We start from the raw sequence: 8171 nt of genomic DNA on the forward strand, positions 1-8171 counted from the left end.
TATTGATTATTTACTCCTTTTTCCACAAACTCTTATAAACTCGCCCAGACTAATCTTTTTGTTGATGGTAGTGGTTACTCTTGTTTAACTAGGCCACTTCCTTTTGTTTAGTCTCTCCTCTCTCTCCTTAAGCACCCGCTTTGAAATCATTGTCAGCTTTCTCCCAGCATTCAAGATGAACACATACTTTGACCACGGAGGGCAGCTAAGAAGGTTTGAGCTGCTTTTTGAGTGTCACTGGTGATCACTGAGGCATTCAGCAAGCTTCCTTGCTGATGATTCCATCAGGAGTCATCTGCATACCCAGCTCTCCTTGCCCTCTAAACTCCCAGGGTTGACAGCTTACCAAAACCAAATTGCCTTTACTCTCCAACTTGCTCTTCCCTTGAGACTTAGGAGACATCACGAACCATTAGCATTGTCCTCTGAGCCTGATTTCAGTTTTGCATCTCGTAAAGTGGGAGGATTAAAGTTGTGGCTTTGAGATGCTTTGACTATAGCTCAACAGTCAGCCATAACAAATAGGTGGGACCCAGTATCACCTATGTGTATTCCCTGACCATGCCATGAGCGGTGCTTTCTGATTTTTCTTTCCTGTTGTGTTTCTTTTAAAAATATGCTGGTATGACTCTAAAGTGGCTTACAACTCATTAATGTGTTGTGACCAGCAGTTTGAAAACCACAGGTTAAAAAGAATTAGAGTTACAGAAGGAAGTGACCTGGTGGATGAATTTAGGGCAAAAGGACTCTATTTCTTCTATTTATTTATTTTTTAATAGAGAACACTTAGCTCTCAAGGTTTATGTGGAAATTGGCATATTATAAAACCTTGAGTATTTCAGTTGTTAAATATTTTTGAAGCAATAATTCTTAGGTTTCAAATGAGGTGACTTGTGCATAGAGAGAACCTCCAGGACAGGCCTCATGTAAGAAAATTAATGGTAAGAATAGGTGACTACCTTGGGCTGACTATACATTGTGTAAAGAAAGAATAAACAGATATTATAAAATATGAGATTGTTTAAACTATGAGTTAGGGTTGAGGCAGAGAGAGATAGCAGGAGTCTAGTATTAATCAGTTACCTGTTGAGGGTTTGTTTAGCCCTTTGATGATTATTTCCCAAGACTCGCAGCTAGATTTCATTTCCTTCATTTCCTTCAAAGTTTTATTCAGTTGTAACATATACAGCAAAGTGCACACATCAGAAAGATACCATATCATACAACTTTTTCAGAGTGAAGCTGTCTCAAAGTAACTATCATCCAAGCCAGGAAAGATAATGTTATTAGTGCCCCAGAAATCTCTTCATGCCTCATCAGGACAGAGCCGTGGCCTTGATTTCTGCTGTCATTATTTAAAAAAACATCTTTCTTGATTGGATGCGTGTACTGTAAGATTCACCCATTCAAAGGGTACAGTAGTCTTTAGAATATTCAGAATTGTGCAGTCAGCAGCACATGTGGAACATTTTCATCACCCCGAAAGAAACCCGGGACCCATTAGCAGTCATTCCCCGTGTGAGTTAGTTTGCTTGTTGTTTGTTTGTTTGACTGCACCAGGTCTTAGCTGTGGCAGGCAGGATCTTCAGTCTTCTTAGTTGCAGCAGGTAGGATCTAGTTCCCTGACAGGGTTTTGAATCCGGGCTCCCTGCAGCTTCTTAGCCACTGGACCACTTGGGGAAGTCCCTCATTGTGATTTCTTTGATTCTCATTTCTCTGTCCCATTCTACATTTGATAGACATTTGAGTCGTCTCCACTTTGGGTATGAATGCTGTACATGTATTTTTTGGTGAATTATAAATTCCTCTAGGGTCTATATGAAGTTGAGAAATGTTTGGGTATGTGTGTACTCAGAAGGTGGTGCCAAAGAGCTTTCCGAGGGGCTTGTGCCAGTCCACAGTGCCACGTGCGGGACTCGAGGGGTCTTGGCCCCTCCTGGAATGTCCTCGGTCACTTCAGCTTCAGCTCTTGTCCACTTCAGCTCTTGTGACGGGCTAACATGGTACCATGTTGTAGTTTCACTTTGCGTTTTGCTGAGGAAAATTAAGTGGAGCATTTTTCATATGTACTTCATGGCCATTGAGATTTTAACTTTTGTGAAATCTTCTGTTCAAGTTTTTATTTTTGTCCACTTTTTTCTACCGAATTCCTGGTCTTTTTCTTACTGACTTAACACAGTTCCTTATATGCTCTGGCTGAGCCCTGTGTTCAGTGTGTGTTATAAATACTTCTGCTCTGTGGCTTGACTTTATGTTAGGTTTTCTATGCATAGTGTTAGTTGCTCAGTCATGTCCGACTCTGTGTGACCCCATGGACTGTAGCCCTCCAGGCTCCTCTGTCCATGGGATTCACCAGGCAAGAATACTGCAGTGGGTTGCCATTCCCTTCTCCATTTTCTCTGCATAGGGGAAATAGTCTTATCACTAGCTCAGATATTGACATAACCTTTGTCAGCTATCTTTACCAGATAGATTTTATAAAAAGTCATGTGAATCCTAAATAATATAATCTTTGCATAGTGCAGTGCCTGCATATGGGATTTGAGAGGAGAGAAATAATGTGTTTTTGTATTATTGTTAAATGTTGTAGTGGTACTAGATTGCCATTTCATTAAGACTTGGTGCGTTTTTGCCATTCTCATAAGATACGTGTTAAGCATGTCAGCGTTCACCTGAATGAGCTCGTGGGTATCGGCACCAGGTTGCTTCAGCTGCAGGAAAACCCGGACCCAGTGTGTGTTAATGGCAGTCCATAGACAGCCAGGTTGCAGAGCAGACGGAGGTCGACCTGTGGTAGAGATTCGTGTCACTCTGTAGGACAGAGGCATCGAACTCTTGTTCCTCTCTGAGTTATTCCCAAATCTCCACTAGGCTTAGGAGTGACTTTGAGAGGAATAAACTCCGGATACCTCTGTGGGTGAGAAAGATATCTGAGAAAACATACACTTGTGATTCTGTCATTCGGGGAGAAAGTATCTTGGTATGCTTTGACTTGTTAACTACCACCGTTCCTTCTAGGGCAGTAACAGACATTACACAAACTTGAGCCAAAAAGGTATGTATGGTTTTTGTCCTTTATAGAAAATTACTTTTTGACTGACAGCCTCTCCCCTGCACCTGCCACACTCTGCTTTGGGATCAGGCTCTGCAGACCACATTTCTCCTCTGCGACTGGCTTTGTGTTAGGTTCTACCGATCATGGGCCACGTGGGAGACAGGAGCCCCTAGGAGGGAGGGAGGCCCTCTTCCTCCGTGTTCACCACCTGTCCCCAGTGGTGGTGGCCCAGCCGTGGGCCTGCAGCCCACGGTGACACTTGGCATTCCTAGAGGAGGTGGTCCCTGCTCACAGGTTTTCCACACTTCTGTAGAACCATTGCAGCATCATCAGCCAGTGCTCCTCTCCAGACATTTGAATCCTAGCTCTGTGGGGTCCCGCCAAGTTCCTGAGGCACCCGAGCCACCCGAGCAGCATCCAGGTCTCAAAGGTTTGATTCCCAGCTCCTCAAACCTCTAAGTTTCTTCAGAGTCCCTTGTCTTTGTTTCCAGCCCTGAGACCAGTGGCTCTTCCTGTGGTTCTCATCTCTGTGATACCTCAGGGTCCCCCTTTTCCTGTCGCCTCTTCACTTTCTGGTTAACAGTCTTTTCTGTTATAATGATTGACATGCTTGGCAGCCAGATTTCTGGTTCCTGCTTGAGGGGAAGTGTGATGGGTCCCCTTCCCACAGCCTTCAGCTCAGGTTGGCTTCCCTCCAGCACACATGGACTTTGCTCCCAGTTCGTGGGGTTCACCCCAAGCGTGGAGAACCAAGATGCCGGGGAAACTGGTGTTACCTCCTGTCTGGTCGAGAAGTCCTGTCCTTGTGCCCTCTCCCTTTAATTCCCTCTCTGCTCTGCCTCAGTCTCTTCAACACCTTCTCTCCATTCGTTCCTCTGCTTCTTTCTACTTCCTCGGCATCTTCCTGGCTTTGCTCTTCTCCGTAATCCATCTGGAGTCCATCATCATCACTCCAGTTTCTCACCAGGACCGTCTTCTCTCTTCCCCTGTTGTCCTTTGGCCACACTGTCCCACTGTCCCAATGGGCCTGGCTCATTCCGATGGCTCCCCGACCCTGCCGCAGTGCCACTGGAGGGGATTCCCACCCTGTGTCCAGTGTCCTCGGGCGCCGAGAGAGGCCTGGAGCGCGTGCCCCACCCCCTCTCTGCTTGGGGCTGTTCTCCCCGTGACCGCTGCATCCCGATCCTCCGTCTTTCCCTTGTCATCTGGAAGGTGGCCTCACCTAGTTTTCCTCACAGCAGGTGGAACACGGACACAGGCCTAAGGTCTGTCGCTGCCTCCACACTTACCACCTCTTCTTACCTTACTTGGAGGAAAGGTGTATCTCCACCTGTCAGAGGCTGAATCTTCCACTGACCAACCTTGCTTTCTTCCAACCTTCTAATGTGTTATATAATTATTTCTTTCCCTCCACCCCCAAGAGAACAAGGGCAGGGATTTCACATCCATTTGGTTGGCTGCATATGCGACAAGGACAGGAGGTCATCATGGGTGGGTCCAAGGATTTGGGCCTGAGCCCTGGGAGACTGGAGGTGCCTCTAACTTGGTTGGGGGACGTCACTGATGGAGCGGATTTGGAGGGTAGCTCAGAAATTCACTTCCAGATGTGTTAGCACATTAGACATCCATGTGGAGCTGTTGAGTGGGCTGCAGGATATACAAGTTTCAGAGAGGAGGTCCAGGGAGAAGTACAGATGCCCTTAGCACAATGGTACCCCACTCCAGTACTCTTGCCTGGAAAATCCCATGGGCAGAGGAGCCTGGTGGGCTGCAGTCCATGGGGTCGTGAAGAGTCGAACACGAGTGAGCGACTTCACTTTCACTTTTCACTTTCATGCTTTGGAGAAGGAAATGGCAACCCACTCCAGTGTTCTTGCCTGGAGAATCCCAGGGACGGGGGAGCCTGGTGGGCTGCCGTCTATGGGGTCGCACAGAGTTGGACACGACTGAAGTGACTTAGCAGCAACAGCACACAGATGACATTTTAAACCATGGGCGCTATGAGAGCTACAGGAAGTGACTGCACGGTAAAGCTTGAACTGAGCTCTGGGACACTAGTGCGTAGACCTTGGGGAGATGGAGCAAAAGCCATCAAGGAGCTGGGCAGAAGCCCTGACTGTATTAAGGAGGAAAAACCAGACGATGTCCTGTCCTGGATTCAAGTGACAAGAGTCTTTCCATGAAGGAAGCAAGAGGGATCAGCCATGCCCAGTGCTGCTGGTAAGTCACCTTACAAAATTAACCTAAGAGAATTAACCCTTGCATGTGGAGAGTCATCCTTGACCTTGATAAGAGGGGTTTTGGTAGAGTGGGAGGAAGGGAAGCATTATTAGAAAGGGTTTGATGGAAAATAGGATGAATGGGTGAAAAAAGGAAACTACTTGTTTATGGGGATAAAGATTTATGGAGAGTAAAGTGGGTTTCTGATGAAAAAATAAATTTTGGTGCAACTGCACATGTATGAGCCTTATCAGCTAACCTGCTGAACTGCAGATTGATCCTCCTGAATTGCAGTACAGGCCCTTCAGCTCTTACCTGGATAGATACTGACTGTGCTGGGAGTGAGACTCTGTGCAAGGCAGAGAGAGGTCGTGTCTCTGTCCGGTCTGCTCATCTCTGCTATCTCACCAGGCAGCCTCTCGAACGAGAGATCCCTGAGGGATCCCACTGACACACTTGCTTATCTCCTATCTGCCGGGCTCATTTTACCCTCTTCCGTTAGATGCAGAGGACCTGGGACCACTGCAGAACATGCAGGGAAAGGCTGACTTCAGCTGTGGCCACTGCCTGCTGGCTGACCCCCATCAGGGCTTCTCTGATATTCCTCTTTTTAGAGGAATTTCATGTCTGAGCTTGTTGGAACTGGTGTTTTGGAGTAAGACCTATTTTTAATGCTTTCTACAGGAACCAGCTATTTACTTTGTGTTCTCTACTAACCAAAATAATGACTTTTTGGAATTGCCTTGTCACAGTGTAAGGGGAGTGTGTGTGTGTGTGTGTGTGTGTTTGAAACGGGAAAGTTCCATCTTCCTGTGGGTTGGTTGCTTTCAGGTGATAGAGCTTAATAGGAGACAGTAGATTTATTTCCTGAGCAGCAACATGTTTACATGTAAAAGACTTATTAATAGAAGATCCTATTTGTTTGAAATCAGTGTTGATTATCTTTTGATAGGAGGCCCTGGTAGCTTTGCCAAGGACAGACAGGCTTTGGTGTAAGATGCTGTCCTGATGGGCTCGCTTCAGATGTGCTTTGAGTCTGTTCTCAGTGGCTTTTTTCCCTTTCTGGGAGGGTTAGCCCACACTAGCAGCAGATGTTTCAGCCAGGCTCTCCGTCCTGGGGTGCTTTTGCCCGTCAGATTTCTAGTTCCTTGCTAGTGAGGAGGTGCAGTGTGGGTTAGGGGGCCAGGGTGCGACGGCAGCAAAGGCTCCACTAAGTCAGCCCGTTACTGCTGTGTCCCTCAGTGCAGGGCTTTGTACCTGCAGGCCCAGCGGGCTGTTGCTTTGGTGATAGGATTTGGAGGGTGGGGGATGGAGTCTGAGCTGTGGTACAATGAACAGCAGTGGTAGGAAAAAGGCTGAGCTGCCTGCCCGTCTCCTCAGTTGGCCTGTCAAAAAAAGGAGCCCGATGAGGACACAGGCAACTGAATTACAGCTCCTTGGAGCGTACATAGGCATTGATCAGTTAGACACAAACAGAATGTCCAAGAGGCAGCTGAGATCTTTTCATTTTGAAAATGCTTTAATAAGTGTTGACAACACTGTTTTGCAAAATGTAAAGGTACTATACAAATTCTTAATACAAAAAGAATAAATTAAAAGCAGATTTCTTTTTAATTCTGCAACTTTGTCTACAACATACATCTTTGTCATTGATTACAGATGAACAGAATCCAGTAAAATCATCTTACATGCTCTACAAGTCAGTTTCAGGAGCAACCTAATCCTTTCCTCCCCATTATTAAACTAGAGTCCGTTTTACACAACTTGTAATAAACTATTGACATGAATGTATATGTAAAACTTTACACCTAGTTAATTAAGCAGTAACTGGTCATCTGATAGCACCTGGATGGGGTTTGCTCTATGAAGAACTAAACTAATACCGAATGAAAACAAAGTGGAATTTGAACAGTTGCAACACTCACCTGCATATAAGAAAATTAAAAAACCCACCTGTCTCACAACAAAGGCTGATGTAGGTGTTTTTACCAGCCTTCTGGCTCAACAGGCAGTTTCTTACACGTATCCAAAGAATCCAATAGGGACTTTATTTCAGACCAGGGTTTCGTATTTCCTCTTAGTTTGCTTTAAAGAAATAGAGAAATATAAAGAGCTTGCCAGTGCTTGTGTACAATAACTATATCACTTCCCACCACACTGATCATTAATCATGTCGGTCTCACAGGACCAACACTTTATGTACATCTTGTAGGAACATGAATGCAGCTCAACAGTAAAACCTGTTTTACTTAATCTCCGTCTTTGCTACCAGACTATCAGGATGTTCGTCTGAACTGTAATTCCACCCGCCTCCCCCACCTCCACTCCTTTCTGCCTCCTGAATCCCAAACCCACGTGTTGAGAGAGAATTTTTGTCTGTCATTCCTTATAACCCAGCTGGGCTAAAAACTTGATCGAGATGACTTCCAACTTGATTTCAAACTAGTGTCCCTGTGTATGCCCTGTAGCCATATAAGCTTGTCACCTCCTCTAGTTCCCTTTTGACTTTTAACTGTGGCACAGAGTTCAGTTTGATTATTTGTGCATCTTCTTTTGGGAGAAAGAATCTGGCCTCGTAGAGACTTGTTTCCAAATGGGAAGGGAAAAAACTTGCTGTTTGTAACTCTTGACTGTCAAAGTAAGAGCAGCACCGCTCCCCCCATGTCAATCCCCAGAATCCTTTAATAACATTATCATCAATTTTATTTACCCTGCAGGGTCTACCCCCAGAGTGTTCTATGAATATTACTCCCTTCCGCAAGCTGGTATCACCAACGCAGCCAGGGAGCCAGGCCCTGAACCGTCCCAACTGGCCCCAGCCTGCTCCGCACCCCAGAGGAATCCCACAGTGTTTTCCGAGCTGCAGTGGGGGAAACACCGTGGTTGTTGCGTTTTT

This window comes from Bos javanicus, chromosome 13, assembly GCF_032452875.1.
Source record: "Bos javanicus breed banteng chromosome 13, ARS-OSU_banteng_1.0, whole genome shotgun sequence".
In the NCBI taxonomy this organism is placed as follows: Eukaryota; Metazoa; Chordata; class Mammalia; order Artiodactyla; family Bovidae; genus Bos; species Bos javanicus.